The sequence below is a fragment of the Mustela lutreola genome, chromosome 5 (genome assembly GCF_030435805.1).
Source record: "Mustela lutreola isolate mMusLut2 chromosome 5, mMusLut2.pri, whole genome shotgun sequence".
NCBI classification, from domain to species: domain Eukaryota; kingdom Metazoa; phylum Chordata; class Mammalia; order Carnivora; family Mustelidae; genus Mustela; species Mustela lutreola.
In genome coordinates this window covers 9,126,426-9,147,490 of record NC_081294.1, presented here as the reverse complement: position 1 = coordinate 9,147,490, position 21,065 = coordinate 9,126,426, and the positions used below count along the sequence as shown (strand labels likewise).

Sequence of the window (21,065 nt, the reverse complement as noted above, 5' to 3'; positions counted from 1 at the left end):
CACCTGCGGACCCACCATGTGCCTTATATCCTTCCTATCTTGGCTTTCCTCACTGTTTCCAGCCCAATCCTTTCCATGCTGTTGGAACCTACTCTCTTCCCATGAGAAAGTTTGGTTCCATCCTTTCTCCCGGATTCCTCAGAACCAGCCAGACCTGAGTCAGGGACATTACTCATCCAGATGATGCCCTTTATTTACGGTCATGATCAGATCCCCTTGCTTAGTAGCTCACTCTCACCCCCGGGCTAGCTGGGATTACGTGGCTCTGCCCATCGCTCAGGTCTCGGCCTGTGCACGCTCTTGGTCTGGCAGTGCTGTAAGCCAGCCTTTCCCTCTAAGGCTGGGGGCCATGCACTGCTCTTCTCTGTCCCACGGTCTGAGGACTTGTATATGCCTACGCCTTGGCCATATTCTCTGCAGACTCTAGTAACATTCTAGCTCATCCTTCTGCCTGCAGTCTGTCCAGATCTGTCCCCCACTGGGGTGTGATTGAGCTGCATATTACGTAGAGCAAAACTATGTCCTTGAAGGACTCTTTGCCACTTCCATAGCCACACCGCTCTTTCCCGTCTCCAGGCACTAACCATGTGATCCCTTCTGTCTAGAATGTCTTCCTTCTTTCACTTGGTCACCTCCTGTGGATCCAGTTACCCAGCCAGGGCTCACATCTTTGTGAATGTCTTCTTGATCCGTCCAAATTAGACCAGGTGTCCCCTGCCTGCGGGTCATTAGAACTTATCAGAGCGTTGGGGATGAGACTGTATTGACCCTTCCAGGAGTTCCCTGTTGCAGAATGTTTAACCTTCACTCAAAGAATGTAAGGGGATTTTCTAGAGTGCTACTGAGAATTTAAGGACATCAAAGTAGATGACCCATCAAATTCCTGATTCCGACGGGCAGCAAGAGCACAATGGCAGAGATCCTGAGCTCAAATCACAATTAGACCTATCTTACGACCTGACTTATGGCCTTAAAAGCCTAACTCTCAGAAACCCTGATGATGATGATGGTGTTTTATAACAATGGTCTCAAGCTCAGAAACAAAGGAAGTCAAAAATCCAAAGCCAGAGAGATTTGCCACGTAAGAAATTCTCCATTACCAGCTTTAAAGGTGGAGGAGCTATGTGATTCGCAATTCCTATGGCTTCTGAGAATGTCCCTGACTGACAGCCAACAAGAAGAAGAGGAACTTGATGCTGTAACCAAAAGGAACTGAATTCATCTCACAGCCTGAATGATTATTCTCTTGAACCTCAAAAAAGAAAAGTAGCCCAGCAGAAACTCAGATGGTAACAGAGAATCCAACCATGCTACACACCTGAATTTTATAAAACTTACAAAACCGTTAGTTTAAAAAAAAAAAAAAAAGGGCATTGCTTTAAGCTACTCAGTTGGGGGTAATTAGTGATAGGGCAATAGAAAAATGTGTACGATGCTTTTCAACTGGTTGTGCTAGATATATACTACAATAAGTTGAATTACAGATGTTTTCCCAGAAAAATAAACCTTATTCTATGACCATGATTATTTCATTCAAAAGTTTAATATGCATGGCCCTTTTTAATTTTTTTTATGTATGTATGTATGTGTTTGGATTGGCGTGTGAAAATCATCTGTGGCTTTGATTCTATGAAATAGAGGTGTTTGACTGTGGAGTAGAGTCATTATTTACTGCGGGATAGGACTACCAAATAAAGCTGTCATCTTTAGCCTCACCATTTTTATAATATAGATAGCCAAGACTCTGACTGGAGTTGAATATACTTAAAAATATAAAACATAATATGTAATATAAACTGCTTGCTCTATATAAGATGATACTCTTTTTTCCCCACAGATGAATTTTTGAATTTCTTGCAAACAAGTTTTCACACAAGCCTGCCATTTTGGGGAGAGTAGATGCAGAAGGAATTAATGTAGTACATGTTACCAAAGGTCATTCTCTTTATTAACTAACTTCTGTGAGCTGAAGTGCCAGCAATTCTATAAACAGAGTCTAAAAATCTTGTGCACACTTACAAAGAATTAAGGCTTATTTCAGAGAAAATGTTGATTTCTGGTTAAATTAGTGAGAGGTGAAGAAACATTAGTCAATAATCACATACTTTTTGTCAGAATGAAATGTATTTATTTAAAAGCATGATCACTGAACTTTTTTAAGGAATTAAATCATATATGAATATAATTATAAGTAAAACATGTGCATTTTTTCATTATCCTGCAGGATACGATATTTAAACAAGTACTCACACTTACTGTTTTAAGATAAAGAAGAAATAAATTTGCCAAAGTATTTCATTTTGGAAATCACATAGCTTAAATAATTAAGTAATTACTTTAAAATGTTTTTCAAATGAATTTTTTTATTATGTAGACATTTCTACACATACACACATTTCCAGATGAAGTCACTTAGACCAAGGTAACAGTCACTCAAAGCCACAGGATTCTAGATACTTATGCTGGTGAATACATGTTTGCTAGAAAGAGGAAAAATAACTTTGAATCAGTTTTAATTGCTTTTTTAAGAATTTTATTTTTGCATTAAATACCATTTTTATTAGTTTCCATACTAGGATATAAGCATTTCTCACATAGCTGAAGTACTACTCCTCCAGTAAAGCCTAGTGATTTATTTGAACAGGACATTTAATTTATTGAGTTGGTAATAGAATTAACATTGCAGTGGTATTTTCTAATTTTTTTAGAATGTCCTTTTCATATAAAAACAGAAAAAAACACAGGGACTATAGACATACTTTCGAGGTTTTTCTTTTTCATTGCTAATTTCTTTAAAAAAAAAAAAAAAAAAAAAAAGTGTTTCTCTGTTTCCTTCCAGAAATCTACCTCGAAAATGCTCCCAGTTTTCTCAGGTCCCTTTGTAATGCTTGTTCTCTTCTTAATCCCTGCACTACCATCTTTCCCCTTATTTTTTTTTTTCCCATTTTCCTAGCCTTTCCTCTTAATGCTAGCATTATTCCTTTAGGATTTCCTGCTATAGTCTCTTTTTTCCTGCATAAATTTAAGAAGAATATTTTAGACCACTTTCCGGGCCCTCTGGAATCATCGCCATGCAGTACCATCCCATTTCTGCTCAGGTCTCTACTCCAGAAAGATTGGGGACACTTACAGTCGTTGCTTCTTTAAAAGAGAACCAGCCTTTCCCATCTTTCCATTTTCTTATAATCTAGCCTAGAGTCCAAGTCCACTGTGCTGAGCCACTTCTAGATGGCACCCTGGTGTCCTGTGAATTCCTGATCCAGTAAGGCAATGCACAACGCGGCTTAAAGCTGCTACCTCCTGCTCACCTGTAGTGAGAATTTCCTGAGCTTTCTCAGCCACTAGAAGTAGAAGCAGATGCTATCCTAGCCTCTCAGTAATTCCTGGAGGGCAAAGACTAGGAGGATATGCCGAAGTCCTGGCCAGCTTGTGCTAACTGGTCACTCGATGAATGTAGGAATGAAAGAGTGGATATGTAGGATTTCTCTTACTGTTGTTATTTTCATTGCTCTTGCTTTGGAAAAAGCACCAGTCTTGTTAAGCTATAAGGATTTCTATCTCTATATATTCCAGATATATATAATATGTATCTCATGTATCGAATGGTTTGTATTATACTGACCGTACCAGATCAGAATATCACAGAATATCACATTTCAGTATTCATTCTAGTTAGTTCTCACATGAGAATAGTACTCTGTATTCCAGGCCCCGTTGGTTTGATGTACTCTATGCATGGTGTTGACTTAGTCTTGTCTTTTTACTCTCATCTCGGGAAGATGATGATAACAGTGGTAACTTTAATAATAATTCTTTTTTTTTTTTTTAAAGACTTTATTTATTTATTTGACAGAGAGAGATCACAAGTAGGCAGAGAGGCAGAGAGAGAGAGAGGAGGAAACAGGCTCCCTGCTGAGCAGAGAGCCCGATGTGGGACTCGATCCCAGGACCCTGAGATCATGACCTGAGCCGAAGGCAGCAGCTTAACCCACTGAGCCACCCAGGCGCCCTTAATAATAATTCTTTTAAAGGTCTCATATTTAGTTGAGAGAGACAGAGAGAGCTAGAGAAAGCAGGAGTAGGCAGGAGAGGGAGAAGCAGGCTCCCTGCTGAGCTGGGAGCCCAATGCAGGACTCCATCCCAGGATTCTGGAATCATGACCTGAGCTGAAGGCAGCCACTTAACCGACTAAGCCACCCAGGTGCCCTCACTTTAATAACAATAATGGTAGTATTTTTGAGCAATTTTTATAGATTTACATAGATCATGCAATTTACTTTGAGCTGTAGATAACAACACTGAGATTCAGAGAGGGAAATTCACTCTCCCAGCATCCAACAGCTAGGACCAGGCACTGATTTTTGAACCCAGGTGTCTTTACTCCCCAAGTACACATGTTAATACACCTTTCTGCTACTCAGTCTTAAATTATGTTGTAAATCATGCTGTTATTCAGTCTTAAATTACCTTGTAAATTATGTATGTTCTAAATAACTATCTACATGTCTGCAGTCCACTCTCATCCTAGAGATACAAACATTTTGGACTGATTTTGTGCTTATTTTCTCTCTACCCCCCACCCCGACCCCAGCGATTACGGGTATTTTGAATTCCTTCATCTGGATATATTTCTGAGACTCATTCTTACACAAATGAGGTAAAGAGTATTAATCACATATGTTATTATTGCTTTTAATTATATCCAGACTGTTCAGCATTCTCTTGCAAATTGCCAATGGACAAATTATACTAATATTTATGTTTATAAAATGCTAGTTGTATTGTCTTGGTCTTTCAGGTTACTTTAGCAGAGTACCATAGACTGAGTAGCTTATAAACAACATGAATTTCTGTCTCATGCTTCTGGAGCTGGGAAATCCAAGGTCAAGGGCACAGCAGATTTGGTATCTGATGAGGACCTGGTTCTGGGTTCACAGACAGCTCTCTTTGTGCTGTGTCCTCATTTGGCACAAGGGGTGGGGGAGCTCTAAGAGGCCTCCTTTATGAAGGCAGGAATTCCATTAATGAAAACTCCACCCCGTAACCTGATCACCTCCCAGAGGCCCCACCTCCAAATACCATCACTGAGAGGATTAGATTTCAACATCAAATACAAGACTGGGAGAGACACAGACGTTCAGGCTATAGTACTTACTAAATAGGGTTTGCTAGACCTCTGCAGGACAACAGATCTTCAGCGATCCTGCGGATTTGATGTAGGTCCTAAAAACGGGTCAGTACCTAGTATTTATAATTCTTTACTGTATTTCTTACAGCAACTACTGTATTTAACACTTTTGAATCAATTTTGAAACCTGATTTCTTTCCAAAATGACATATTGAAAAACGAATGTTAACTTTACACCTAAAAACAATATACCAAGAGTGCCTGGGTGACTCCGTTGGTTAAGTGTCTGGCTTTGGATTAGATCTTGATCCCAGGGTCCTGGGGTCCCGAGGTCCTGTGATTGCGTTCCCTGCTCATTGGGGACTCAGCTTCTCCTTCTCCCGCTGCCCTTCTCCCTGCTCATGTTCTCTCTCTCAAATAAATAAAAATCTTAAAAAACAAAAACAAAAACAATATAATAAATTTTATTTAGAGGTTTTGTATTGTAAAGGATATCTTGGGAAAACTAACTAATTTTACAATTTAAAATTCTGATTGGTACAGAACCGAAAATCTTTATAAATTCAGTCTAGAATATTCTTTGTATTTTCTGTCATCCTTATCATTTTCTTTAACTCATGGATCTAAAAGATGAAATGGCAGTTTCATAGTTTAGAGCTGTATCCCATCACTGTGTTTTTAGATGTTGCCTGGGTTTGCTAATTGCCCCGAATTTCACTTTTTAAAAAATCTACAATAGTGGAGCTAACACTTTTCTGTAATTTTGCCAAGATTAAATGAGAAATGTAAGTACACATCACCTCACACATTGTTACTAGCGAATCCTATATATTTTTTCCTTCTTGATGAATAAACAGATAATCTTTTTGTTGAGTCTCTTTCTTAATTTTTCTACCAAAGCTAATAGAATGGTTCCTCTCACAATGAGCTAAAGAATGGTTCCTCTCACAATGGGCTAAAGTGGCCTGTCAAGGTAGCGCCACATTTGCTTCCTTCATTTTATAGACTAGACAGCGTCACAGAGACTGCCACATCAGATTGGAAGACACCTTTCTCAGAGCACAATTTACGGGGTCACTGGGCCTCCTGCTGGAGCTGGAGCTGAGACTTGGGCTATGGTGTGGTTGGAAAGTGAAGAACAGAAATGCAGTAACACCACCGGTGACAGGAAGTGCTCAATCAATTATGATCTGGAAGCCAGTGACTCTTTGAATGGATATTTTTTCAGACCAGCATTGACCAGAACATGCACGCTTATTACGTTCTCTGGCTGTTGAATATGATGAGAGGTAGAAGTGCCCGTTGATGAAGGCATTGACGTGTCCTTCTGCCTTTGCTCAGATGCTGAGTGTTCAAGAGCTTTTGCCCACTTTTTTTGTTTATAATTGTTCATGCTCTTTTCAGGGGATTGGCAACCAGTGATACTTCAGGGGACAAAATAACAATGAGCATTCGATTCACTTAAGAAGAAAGATGTTCCGTGGTCATTACTGGGATGCAGCAGCTCGCTGCCCACCATGAACATTGTATGTTCCAATTAGTAGGATGGAAAGGCAGTGGAGAGAGCGCAGGAAAAGCGTTGTGGTGTGTATTTGAGGATATCCGTGGTCTTGGAACTATCACATTCAAGAGTTGCCTCGAGAAGGTCATGTGGGTTTTCTGGGTCTCTGTTCCCTCCCCTGTGAAGCAGAAGCATTGAGTCGTTCATCCTCCCCACTTCTGGGCTCTTCGTCCCATTGGCACCTTCCGCTGCGGGCAGTGAGTCACATCGGACTATTTTAAGATGGTGACATTATGTGAACTTGAATAACAGATCTAATTAAGGAATGAGGATAGCAAGATGGTACCAGATAGATCTGGTGCTTCAGAGGAAGGCAGACAGATGTCTGTATATCCGTGGAAGTAGTTTTTTCATTATAAGCATCTCCACTTAGGCCAAGGCGTGGATTTTACATTTGGGAAAGCACAGTCTAAAAGAAGTTTATCTGCATATAACGTATAAACTGCCTCAGATGCTTTCGGTGTTTTCTAGTTTGGCTAAAAACTACGGTGAAGCTAGGAAACCAGAACAGAGGGTCCCACACTGAGAGGTCATGGGGAGTGGTCCTTTTAAGCCATCATCATTGGTCCCATGGGAAAAAATGCTTATAGGGTAATTCTAAAGGCCTAACAGGTTAGTAAGCCCTCTTTATGCTTCAAATACGAGTATGACAAGGCTCCTGGCCTCCAGGGGCTTACTCTCAAACACAAAAGAGCGTTATATAAGCAGGTGAAACATGATAAGATATGTTGATGTGTGAAGAGAACAGGAGGTGGCCATGGGGGTAGTTTTATAGTGTAGCACTGTGTCAAAGGAGGCAGAATAGAATTGTGAAATTATTACTTTTTTTTTTTTTAATGTAAACATTTGGAAGGCTAAACCAACACTGGGCTTCACTTCTGTTCCAAGCAGTGCCCATTTGCAAGAAGCAATCTTTGATTTTTTTTTTAACTTCTTGGAATGTGAATATATTCTAATTCCTCTTTATCCAGGAGAAAGTATCATAGGATTTTAAATTTAAGAGATTGCTGTGTTAGCAGCAGGCAGCAAAGATGTTGCCTGTTTGTTGACAGTAAAGCTGTATTCATAAGCCCCAGTCTTCCCAAACATCTGTGTACTTAGTACCTCAAGAGCGGAGGAAGTTTAAAAATTGTCATACATTGTTGCTTAGTCTTCCGCACACATTTGCAAATGTAACTCTCAGCAAGATTTTACGGAAAAGATCTAAGGAATTGACTGCCATCTCTACGCCAAAATTTAGCAATTAACCTTTTCTCTCTAATGTGTGAGTGACAGGATCCACCTGTGAGAACTTTGTCATTTTTGACACTCTTCATTTAAGGTAAAGGGTCTCATTCTGTCTTTTGAAACTCATGTGTTCCCATCACATCACAAATGCCCCACAGACATTGAAGCAGCAATTGAAGCAGGTGGCGTAGGGTGGTGATGCCCGCGGTGGAGTGTGGAACCAGTAGGTTTTGGATCTGGATCTCAGCTCTGCATATTGTGACCCGTGTGACATTAGGAAATGTCCTCTAGATGCTCCATTTATCTATAGGTAAATTGGGGAGAGGTTTGGAGTGAAGATTAAAGGTGAAAATAGGTTTAAAGCAATTAGTGTAGTGTTTGCCACTGAGCCAAGCATTCAGTATGTGAGAGTTCGTTCTCTTCCTATTAATTTATTATTTTGTGTAAGCACTGCAGTTATGATCCACTTGTCATATACACAAATAGGAAATAGCCTCATTTTCACAGAGAAATGCTATTTATACCTTCTCTTCTTTTTTGCTTGTTTAGGGGCCGATTATGATGATATCAAATTAACTGAAAACAACATTTCAGCTATTGTCGGTCTCTGCCGGAGAACACCACAGTAAAGTGATGTTCTTAAATTAATGTGTGAGGGATATGTATGTGATAATAAGAGCATAACACACTGAAATATCGGTGGTCAGGACATGGTCTCATCACCACTGGAAACTCTATCGACCCTCAGGTGGATAGTTGTTCAAGGTCATTATAATTTTGAGAAACCGCGTTCCACTATTAATGAACTTTGCTTACTGCCTTTGCAACCTGGTACAAAATGAGACGAAGGTGAGAATAGAAAAAATTCTCGATGTTACCTGAACATTGGAATTTTTAGCATTTTTATTAAAACATCGAGGGTCTTTAAGGGATTGTGTGTCTGGTTGCTAATTCAAAGATGAATTGCCCATGGCTGTGTGGGTCGGTGGCCAGAGTCAACAACATAAGGACAACCATATAGGGACATGAATTTGTGAAGTTGTCTGTTATGAAAGGATGGAGCTCACGATCTCATTCCGTCCGTCCGTCCTCCCATTCATTATGTATAAATCGTGGACTTATTGCACGTGATATATTGTACTTGACACTGAGAATATAGCCCAGGATGAGGAAAGCAAATTGCCTGTTGTCAGATCACCTCCATTCTTCATGCTACCTGAAGGATGTAACTTGACGTAGTAGGGATGATAACCAGATCTTTCCCTGGTTAAAGTTGTTGCTCTCTTTAGCGTCTAAAACAAAACGTGGGTCAAACTCACCTTTATGTACGCGATCAGCCATTTAGTACTAAGATAACACAGCAAATGCAAGACCCAGATTCAAGAGAGAGAATTAAATTTGCTCAATTCTATTTAAGTTACTCATTGGGGTGGGGATACAGAGGTGTATTTTAGGCTTAAATCTGACCACTTCAAATACTTATTATATTTGGATAATGAACTAGCATTCCAGTGGGAGAAAATTAATCAGAACTTAGTTTCGTGTGCAACTCATGGAGTCAGAACAAAGGAATAATAAACTAATGAAGAAGTAATGCTCCGTAGAATATTTGAAAGTTTTTAAATAAATATTAAAAACTTCAAAAAAGGGAATTTTAAGAAATAAGATATAAAGTAGCTGGTAGTGTTTCTGTCAAGGGATTTGATTCGCCATTTTTCACAGAAGATTTAACTTGCATTATTATTCCCAGGGAGAATTCTTTCATTTTCAGTGAGAAAAGTTAAAAAAATAAAATAAAATAAAACTCTGAGATGCTAATTGAGCACAATGATAAGATACTTCCAAATGAAAGTACTCTGTTAAAATGGATTGATGGCCTATTTTTTTTAAGTTAGAATTTTTTTAAAGATTTTTTTTTCTTTATCAGAGAGAGAGAGAGTGTGCCGGTGTGAGCAGAGGGAGAGGCAGGGGGAAGAGGGGGTGTTCCAGAGCAGACTCCCCATTGAGTGGGGAGCCCGACACGGGGCTCGCTCCCAGGACCCTGAGATCATGACCTGAGCTGAAATCAAGAGTCAGACGCTTACCTGACTGAGCCACCCAGGGGCCCCCAAAGTTACCAGTCTCTTAACAGAACTTTAGTTATGAAATGAAAAGTTTTTGAAGATTGTTACACAGATAAAATGTTCAGAAACAAATCTTATATTTCAAGAAAGTGGCATATGTGGGTATAATGACATATGTGACATACACAGTTTGAGCATCTAGGGTATTTTTTAGAGCAGGATTTAAAGAGTGCCACAAATCTCTACGGAGGAAGTAGAAATTGACTGATAGATTTTGGAAACTCTTCTTGCCTTTCTCTCTCTGCCTCTCGTGCTGTCTCAGACAGAAACACTGGCCTGCATTGTGTGTCTATTCATTCCCTTGGATTTCTTTATATTTCCCCGTGTGTCTGCATGCAAATCTGCAAAATATTATTTGGCTTGCTTGTTTTTGATTCTTGCACAAGTAGGTTACATATTTTTTTGCAACTTGCCTTTTTTAACTCAACTTTGCTTTTTTTAACCTTTGTTCAGATTTATCCATGTTGATATGAGATGCTTGGGACTTATACACTGTTTTCACTGAGGCCTCCTAGTTCACCCTGCGGCTGTTCCGTAACTCATCTCTCCTTGGTCTTGAGCAGAACATTTGCACACTTTGCAAGCTTTGCTTTCAGAAACATATGGCTTGGAACATAATTATTATTTTTTTAATTTAACTATGTATTTTTTTTATTAACATACAACATATTATTTGTTTCAGGGGCACAGGTCTGTGATTCATAAGTCTTACACAATTCACAGCGCTCACCGTAGCACACACCCTCCCCCCAATGTCCATCATCCAGCAACCCTATCCTTCCCCCCCACCCCCAACAATCTTCAGTTTGTTTCCTGAGATTAAGAGTCTCTTATGGTCTGTCTCCCCTCTCTGGCTTCATCTTGTTTCATTTTCCCCTCCCTTCCCTTATGATCCTCTGTCTTGTTTCTCAAATTCCTCATATCAGTGAGATCATATGATGATTGTCTTTCTCTGATTGACCTATTTCGCTTAGCATAATACCCTTTAGTTCCATTTTTTTTTTTTTTGATGGCTGCATAATATGTTCATCACAGATGAATGAATAAAGAAGATGTGGTATATATATATATATATATATATATATATATACACACACATATATGGAATACTATGGGACATAATCATGTGGACTCCTAGTGTAGGGATGCAAGTGTTTGTCCTGGACGTGCACAGAGAGAGTGTGGGCAACTTGTACGATTTGCACATCTTTAAATTCCTCCACAATGCCAAAGAGCTTTGAGAAGTGGCTGAGCCAGTGTACATTCCCATCAACAACGAATGGTCCAACTCTCCATTTACGCAACAAAACTTGCTATTTCCCAAGTTTTCCTTTGTCCTGTTGTCACAGATGGGGTGGGTTTGAAGTTGGCATCTTGCGGACTTCCACACTGATAGAGTTTTTTACACATTTATTAGCTATTCGTGTTCATTCTTCCATTAAACATAGATCCGTGTCTTTTGCACATTATTCTAATGGTGTATTTCCTTTTTTCTTAGTTCCTTTAATTCTCAGTATATTCAGAAATTAATCCTTTGTTACTTGCATGCGCTACAACCAAGTTCTCCCGGATTGTGTTTCTTCACTCCTTCTGGTGTCCTCAGGTGCACAGAAGGGCTTCCTTGGTGTTGTTAGGGTTGATCACTGTGTTTTACGATTTCTGCTTTTTGGAATCTTGTTTGAGGAATCTTACCTCCTAAGACAGCATCAAGGTAATTTCCTGTGATTTAATTTAATTATAAAGTTTCATCATTTCACATTAAAGCCTTTAATTCATTTGTAACTGATTTTTTTTGACATGACAGAAGGTAGAAATTTGATTTTCTTTTTTTCCATGTAAATAACTGTCTCAGTAGTTATATTGAGTAGAATGTCCTTTATCTTATAACTTACTGTGTCATTTCTATCACAGTGTGAAATCTGCACCTATGTATGGTGTACTTCTGGGGAGATGGAGGGAGAATTACAGCTCGATTATTTTGAGGCTTCCTGTCTGTGAACTTGATGTCAGCCCATGTTATTTATCATCTTTCATGACGTTTATGCACGTGTCTTCAAGTCCTTGCACTGTTCTTTGTTTCACTTATTCTGAGCTCCTTAGAGTTGTTGTCGCTCCCAGAAACATTATTTTTTTAAACAGGGTGCATCTTCTAAAAGTTTCTTTTTTATATGGAAGTGCAATTGATTTTTCTATACTGATTGAATACTAAGAAAACTCGATAAAGTCTTCTAACTACTTCTATAATTTGTAGATTTCTTGAGGGTTTTTGTGAGTAACCTTTGAAGATTACTGTGTTCTCTCCTTTTAAAATCTTTTAACTTTCACTTCGTTTTATTTTCTTTTTGTACTGGTGAGAAGTGGGGGAGAGAAGGCAGCCTTTTCCAGTGAATGGGATTCCTTTCATCTCTCTCACTGTAAGAACTGCTGGGAGGTTTTTTAAAACAACAACTTTATTGAGATGTAAACCACGTACCATTCAAGTCATTCCTTTGAAGTGTAAGATCTCATGGCTTTTGGGTACTTATAGTCTAGCAACCATCACCACATCAATTTTTGAATGTTGTCATCACCCCCCAAAAGTTCCCCAGCTTTACATATTTACCTTTTCTGAACATGCCCTATAAATGGACTCATGTAATATGAAATCTTTTATGATGAGCTCTTTGAGTTAGCATAATACTGTCACAGTTCACCCATCTGTTCCCTGTATCAGTCCTTCATTTTTTTATCGCCCAAGAAGAGTCCATGGTATGGCTGTAGCATGCCTTATTTGTTCATTGATCAGTAGTTGGACATTCATATTCTTCGTATTTGGGGACATTATGAACATTCATATAAAAGTTTTCATGCCTTCGGCTCAGGTCATGATCTCAGGGTCCTGGGATCGGGCCCCGCATTGGGCTCTCTGTTCGGTGGGGAGCCTGCTTCCTCCTCTCTCTCTCTGCCTGCCTCTCTGCCTACTTGTGATCTCTGTCTGTCAAATAAATAACTAAAATATTTTTTTAAAAAAGTTTTTATGCATACATATATTATTTTTAAATCTCTCTGGTGTATATTGCTATGAATGAAGTTGCTGTGTTCTTCTGTGTCTAATGTAGTTTTTCTTAATAGACTCATTTTATCTAAGTTCATTCCTATTAATTCTTAATTTGCTAAGTATTTCATTGTAAAGAACTATAAAATTTTAACTGTTGGGGTTACCAATACTGCATTCCTCTTCATTGCTGAGTATTATCCCTTTGCTTGAATAGGTCGCCGTTTGTGATTTCATTCACCTCTCCCTGGACACTTGGGTTGTTTGCAGTTTTGCCATCTACAAATGAAGCTGCTATAAACAATTCTGATGTACGAGTCTTTGCATGACATATACTTTCTCTTCATTTGGGTAAATACATGAGGAATGGCTGTCCTATAGCAGGTGTACATTTTACTATTGAAGAGAATGCCAAACTATTTCCAAAGTAGTTGTACCATTTCTGATCCTATCAGAGAGTCCCATTAGTCTATGTCTAAAATGCTTTTTTAAGCTATATTATCACTTCTACTAGTTCAGTTTGTCCTTACTCAAATTTGTCTTGAAATATCAGATGATCTTTTCTAACTATTCATTTCAAAGTCCCTTTATATCTCTAAATATATTAAACATGCTTGTTTTCATATTCTCAGTGTGACAATCCCATTATCTTCATTCTTCATGAATTCTATCCTGCTTCGTGTTTCCAATAAATCTGGCTCCCAGGGACTTATTTTCTCTTGTGTTTGAGACTTTCTGAGTGTGGATTTATGTTCCTGGCAGCCGCTGTGTAGGAATTATTTAAAGTCTGAGGTTGAAGTGTGGTCTTCCAAGGAAGGTGTGTCATTTCTTCAGCCAAGTGCGGGAACCCCTATTGACTGAAGACCACCTCAAGCCAAATGCTCGCCCGAGTGTGGAGAGAGCATCACGCATGGTAAGAATGGCCTCAAACACCGAGGCACAGGATGCTTCTGGTTTGCAATGCTCATGGTTCTCCTTAGTGCTGAGACTGATCCGATCAAGCACACGAGCCACACTTGTTTTGACGGCTTCGTTCCCATCTGTGGCTTTAAGTGACAGCCGTTGACATCTCCCATCACTTTATCAGTGGACGAGTAAAACACCACAAAATAAAGCAAGATGGGACTATAACAGATCCTCAAACTCTTTAGTGATCACGAACACGAGTTGTACAAGAAACGGGGAGCCGGATTTTAGTTGTAAGGATTCAGTTAAAAGAAGTACCTCTGCCCTAAAGGACTACCCGCCGGACTGCCTTGTCTTCCTGACATCAGGGGATGCTTGTGTGTGTGGAGAACGTTTACCTTGGGGGGAAAGCGCATCTCATCACCTTTCTCGTCAGCTCCTTTCTATTTCAACATAAAGAAGCATTTCTACAAGCCTGGAATGTGGACAGACTTAATCAACGTAGAAAATGAAAAGAGGACCCTGCCCATTTAGGGACTGTCCCTGCGTAGTTTTCGAAGTCAGACCTGAAGAGAACTCAGCGATTCCCACAGACGTTGACAGTACAGTCTCGTCTGCAAAAGTCGATTCCACGGACTCGCCGTACCGGCTGGCAGCCCCAGAGCCCAGAGGAGATGTATCCGTTCTCTCTGAGTTCTGCAGGTGCCAGACGATCGCGTATCTTGCTTCTCCCGAATTTTGGTGTGAAAATCCAATCTTCATAAATGAGTGCAGGAAATCAGAAATGAGGCACAGGGACGTTCTGTGCCCCACCCCAAATGTTTTGCCTTTCTTTTCTTTCCATCAGGTTTTGCAGGACCCACATAGGTTGGAGGGAGGATGATGTTTTCTTTTATTCCTGTAGATGAGGCTTTGTGATATTCTGGAAGAGGCGTGGGGTTTTGATTCGCACATTTAAAGAGTAAAAATGGAAGGTGTGCCTTTTTTAAGTGTATTGATAAATTGCCCGAGTTAAGAATTATACAGCGACTTTTTCATTTCTTTTGCAAGTATAATTATAAAAACTTGACTGGATTATATGCCTTCTTAAGTTTATTATTAAATACCTAACCATTTCACTACCTTCCCATTATTTAAAGAAGTTAATACACACAAAAGCATTTTTAAATAGTGAAGCACAATGTAAACAAAAGTTGTCAGGGAGAGCAATAAAGCATTTTGCCTTTTTAGTGGCTCTATATCGCCAACTTAGGTTGGCAGTTGCAATGGTCAAATCATTTATCTTTTTTTTTTTTTTAAGATTTTTATTTTATTTATTTGACAGACAGAGATCACAAGTAGACAGAGAGGCAGGCAGAGAAAGAGGAGGAAGCAGGCTCCCCACTGAGCAGAGAGCCCGATGCGGGGCTCGATCCCAGGACCCCGGGATCATGACCTGAGCTGAAGGCAGAGGCTTCAACCCACTGAGCCACCCAGGCGCCCCTCATTTATCTTAAAAGTAAACCAAATTAATGCTCAAAACCCTTCTTCTGAGTGTTTACTCAGAAAAGAAGCAGAAAATCTGGAATGTTAGTTAAAAGGACGTTTGAAACATTGAATACCTAGACTCCCCATCTATGTCCCTGCCCCTCAGTCAGAGGTGGCTTTGCCCAGACAGTGGGTCCCTGCAGCATGACACGGGGTGAGGACTTGGAATCTGACACAGTCCATTATAGGTTGTATTTACTGATTCTGAGACAGGAGAGCATCCTCTTGGCTTTCCTCTGAAGCAGCCTCTGACAGCTCACGCTCTCAGCTGATGGAGCCATTGAAACTACAGCCCGCGTCCTTTAACAGAGGGCAAAAAAGATTTTCTGTTGGGGAGAGCCAAGCAAGGATAGATATAACAGGGCCTTATTGTCCTCCAAAGACCAAAAAAACAAAACCAGCTATACAGTATCTCTTCCGTCTTAAAATTGCAGTGGGTGGGTTGGAGGGATGGCTGATGGAAAGGTCTAAAAAGACTCCGAAGGGTATTGATAAGTGACAAAAATGGACAGATACGCTTCATGAGGATCCGGAAATTTGTCTCAAATGAAACTCAGCTGCTGGGGCCTGATATGCACTTGGGTTCAAGTACCCTGAGAAATGTTTCCTGTAGTCAAATAATAGAATCGGTTGGGTGTAGGGCAGCATAGCCAAACGCTCCCTCATCCAATGGGGGAAAACAATCTCCTGCCCTTTATTTCTAGCTCTTTCTAGAAACATGTAAACATGTTTGTAAATTCTGTAAAGCTCGAAGCTCAGTTACACTCTTTCCCTGACCTCTCGAATCTCGTCACGGAGTTTCAGTCACTGAGTTCAATTTAGCAAATATGCCCTCTTCCTTCACGCCCTTTCATGGTGGCGGCCAAGGTCGGAGGAAATGAAAGAAACAGGAATGCTGGTACTTTCCTGACTGGGCATGATAACCTTGAGAAAGAACTTCTAATTGAATGACTTTTCTTTACGGTTAGTTACCATTATCCCAGACGACTGCGAATAACACATGTGTGACCCCAGGAGTCAGCAGTTCTCGGTCCTGGCTTTGCCATTAGGACCACTTGGGAAGCTTTTACAAACCCTGATTCCAGGACCCCAGCCTCAGGGAGTCTGATTTCATTGGGCTGGGAAGGAGGCTAGGGACCCACAGCTTTGGAGTTGCCCCAGCGGAATCCTCGTGCAGCCAGTGACATGGGCTCCTGCTCCTGATCTAAAGCAGCCTTGACCCTTTGCTAAAGATGTCAGTGCTGGGCACACTGTGTTTCAGATCAGACCAGCAGCTTCCTGTTTTGTGATTGAGCTCTCTCTCACGTATCTCCACGAAAGGGCTAGACCCCGAGTCTGCAAGAGACTCTTTGCAGCATTGGTCATTTTGAAATAATAGCAGTGATAATAATAATAATAGCAACTTGTATCCATTCAACCCTTGCCTGTTCTGAGCACATGCTGTTAATGTATTCATTCTCACACCAAACTACAAGGCAAGGATAAGGTATTATTATTTCCATTTGCAGGTAAGGGTAAACCAGTAGGAAAGAATTACATTGGGGATTTGAACATGGGCATTATGACCGCAAGTTGGGTCATAATTGCGGTTCTCCGTGACTCTGGCAAATAATTATAAAGCACTTACTTACAAGGAGCAAGGGGGTCTGTAAGGTACAAAGCTGAAGTGGAAGGGGTACAGCCCTAAGGAGGACCTACACTCCACAGCCTAGTGATGACGTACGGGTCCCAAAGAGCTGTGCTGGCGACCTGAAAGTGCTCTGAAGAGGGACTTAGGCTAAGGGAGAGATTTCCAGTAGCTGAAGTGAGCAGGGGCACCGCAGACTGGAAAGCAGTTCGTTGGAAATGGAGCCACATTACATAGGGAGGAGATTTGGAGCAGTATTAGGTCAAACATGTGAAATTGCTATTAACCAGCCTCTTGACCTACAACCATAACAATTTCCCGCACTTCGGTCTATGTGAGAAAGATCTCGGTCGAGAGACTAGCAAGTCACCGTGCCGGGAATGTCCCCGCAGATGTTGATGTGATAGGATTGGCTGGAGAAGGGCTGTGAATTCTACCGGCCATTGGCATCACCCATGGCATGCCGATTTTTTCAACATTACAGGGAGACCATTCTTGCAACTGAATGACTTGCTTGTCTAGACCGCGAAGCTACACTGATGGTCCCCAAAACAGCAACAGCACAGAGGGACTCGGAAATCTCTAAACCACTTGTCAAGGGCAAGTTAAAAGAGGTGGCCAGAAGAGGATGGAGACAGTGCTTCCTTGGGGCTGAGCGCCTGCTGCTGCCAGGAGTGTGGGAAGGACTTGGGGAACCAAACCAGTAAGGCAGAATGCGGGCCTGGCCTCTTTCCCGAGGCATCGGTCGCCAGGAACGGGTAAGGACTCAAGCTTGAGGACACTCAACAGGTGCCTGTTGTAGCCTCCAACCTGGAGTAGCATCCAAGTCAAAGAACAGTCTTTCCAGGTCCACAATGTTTGACGAAGCTCGCATCTCATTTCTGCACCACTGCGCACCTGCAGAGCAGGCACCCCAACATTTCCATCTTCGAACGCCCCCACAACCTGAGCAAAGGACAGCAAGAGGCACTGGACTCTTGCAAGTTGACGTGACCTGAAGTATGCATCTGCGGTGAAGATCACACTTAGGAAGCAACGATTAATGTCAATGACAGTAATTTTAATCCATCTTAATAATAACTTCGGGGCTTAAAAAAACGGAGGGTACATGCTACACATGATTTCCATAAGAATTATCTGTGACTTTTGGATTCCATTTAGCTGACATTATAGGCAGCCAGATGAAAACCCGATTAGCCTCCTGGAAAACTATTGACGATTGTTCTGAGAGCTTTCTCATTAAAGAGAACATCCTGTGAATTTTTGGAGAGCTCTACAAAACAGAACGCACAGGCCTAAGTGTTCCCAGCCAGTCTGATTAGGAAAGACTTTTCACAAAAAAGTAACTAACAAGACACAGGAAATAGATTACTTGCATTTCTCTTCATTAAGCATCTATATCTCAAATAGAATGTCACAGAGTAAAGATAGAATATAGAATCATGTTGCTCAGCTGCCACATGACTGGTTTTCTTTGCATCCAGAACGTGTGAGGAAAATAGCAGAAGCAGCACCATTAATGGCAGCGATTAATCTTGGAAATTAAGATCAAGGAGAAAAATTATTATAATAAATCTCTTTGCCCTGTTTATACAGCCTTCCTTTCTTTGATATGCTAAGAATACTAATAAGGCTAGTGGCCTTTGGTTAAATGAGCAAACTATTAGGTTGATGAAAGTGTTGGAAGGAGTTTAAGTTGGATGAGCCTTGCTTGTCGATGGCAAATTATGACACAATAGGCATAATTTGTATGCTTTGCCAAGCGCCCTGCAGAAACCCAGTGCATTCTTATTCCTTTGCCTGTTAGATTAAAATCCTGACTTCTAAAGGATTCTAATATAATTGGAGACTAATTCTGCTGCTTGTTGAAATCAAGGCTGTGGTCATTCGGCTCAGCCCAGGGAAGGCATGGGTGTCTGGACCCACTGCCACGTTGCTACTTGGAATAAACCAGAACAGGAAGGGGTAATCTGTTCCGAAATGGTTCTCATGCAAGTAGAGTTTCTTTGGATTTAGTCCAAATGGTAGATGGGCTCTTGAGTTGCTTTAGAATGTCTTAGGAACATTGTAGATGAACTTAGAGAATCTTAAGTTGGCGATTAATGAGCTCAACGGTAGCACTTCTGATCCCACACTCTATATAATATTATTTTCCAGGAGAGTGTAAGGAAGAAATGTTTTTAAAAGCTTATGAGTATGTATTTTACAGTTTTCTTCTTCTTTATTTTTATGTAGGATGTTAAGATACGCTTTCCATAATCCTGTTTACTAAAGCTAATACTGTTAATGCTTTAAGTATATATTCTCATCCTGTTCTTGCTCTTAGGAAGTGTACCTCCTTCTGAACCTCACCCTGTAAGGCCGTGTCCATTCCCCCAACCTGAATGTACATATTATCACTTGGTTATTACTTTCCTTTTCTATGTCAAAACAGAATAAAAGAGGAATAACATTTTTAGGGTACCTACTCTCTAGGATGTTAATGCCCAACTCAAAAGAATCACATAATGTCCAAGAATGAATAGATTTTCAACACTCTGCATTGTACAATGTATGTAAGTTCTAGTCAACCCCATGTTTTTTGATTAAAATAAGATTTTTAGTTGCAATATTTGCTCTTCATTTTGTATAGAGTCACACCAAAAAGGATAATTTCAGCATTATTTTTATAATACTTAATCTAAGGACAGATTTTGTTTTACCATGCCTAGGTAACATAAAGATCATGAACTAACATTAAAGGTAATTGGGCCATCCCAAAGTAGTGCTTTACAGCTGTTAACCAGCCTGTCCCTCACCATCTCAAATTAATTAATGCCTAAAACAAAGCCAGAAATCCATTGGAAATTCCTATCAATTAAAAGGGCCAATGATCTCTTCTGCCTTTATCCCAGTAGTTTGCAATCTTGAGACTGTATCCGAATGACCTGGAGAGCTGATTAAAGATTGATTTTGCTCTGCCCACCCTTCAATTTCTGATTCAGTGGATCTCAGATCAGGTCCAAGAATTCGTATTTCTAAGTTCCCAGCTGATGCCAGTACTGTGGGTCTGGGAGCCACAGTTTGAGAACCACTCCTTTAAACTATTAAATGTGTTTTGAAATAATAAGGGCTGATATTTATTATAAGAGTACTTACTAAGGATCAAGGGCTCTTGAAGCATTTTACGTATACAATTGCATTTCATTCTTACAGCAAGATCACCCGGAAGGTTGTGGTTTTTGGCCCATTTTATGTAATAATGGGGAATTAGAATGTCATAGAGTGCAGGATGCTTTTCTAAGTCCCCCAAACAGTAAGTAGCAGACCTAGCATTCGAGCCCAGGAATAGAGGTCCAGAGCTTACGCTTGTAATACCTGGAGAAAAATGTCTTTGTAATTTAACCCTTCTATATATTTTACTAATTGTGTGATTTTCCCACTCCACATTTTTCATATGTCACCAATTGCGTGTTTCTGAGATGTGTCAAGCATGGAGATACCATTTTATAATATTCTGTGAGAGTACAAACACAGTAATGCTTTTCGTTTTCTTTCAATCTATCAATATCTATAAATATTCAAGGAATAAACAAGGAAAAAAGCTGCTTCTCACAAGCTTACACCTGTAGAAAATGCTCATGTTATCATGGAGAGTAAAGAAAGGAGGGCGAGAAACTTCACACTCAGCATGATGCTACCTATAGGGATAAATATGTACAGGAAACAAACAAATTTGAGAAGCAAATATACCATAGTGCTGACATGCACACTAGAGCGTGGGGTGTTTGGGGTACTTTGAAAAACATTTTATACCGTATTGTAGGCCGGTTCTTGGACAAGGTAGTATAGTTTAGCGAAATCATTTTATTAGAATTCCTTTTGCATCTTAAATCAATATAAATTAACTAATGTTCCATTAGAAGTAAATTCAGTTTTACTATTATTATTAT

At 40.2% G+C, this 21,065-nt stretch overlaps 1 protein-coding gene and 1 long non-coding RNA gene across 6 annotated transcripts in view; one reads left to right on the top strand and one right to left on the bottom strand.

The window, feature by feature from the left end:
- Positions 1 to 21,065, top strand: part of CTNND2 (catenin delta 2) — a 907,536-nt gene that overhangs the window by 345,614 nt on the left and 540,857 nt on the right. The window lies entirely within an intron of this gene.
- Positions 2,405 to 20,348, bottom strand: LOC131831588 (uncharacterized). The gene is made up of 3 exons (XR_009353717.1): positions 20,272 to 20,348; positions 15,581 to 15,806; positions 2,405 to 2,480 (listed from the first exon to the last, which is right to left on the bottom strand). It is a non-coding gene; the product is annotated as an uncharacterized LOC131831588 (long non-coding RNA).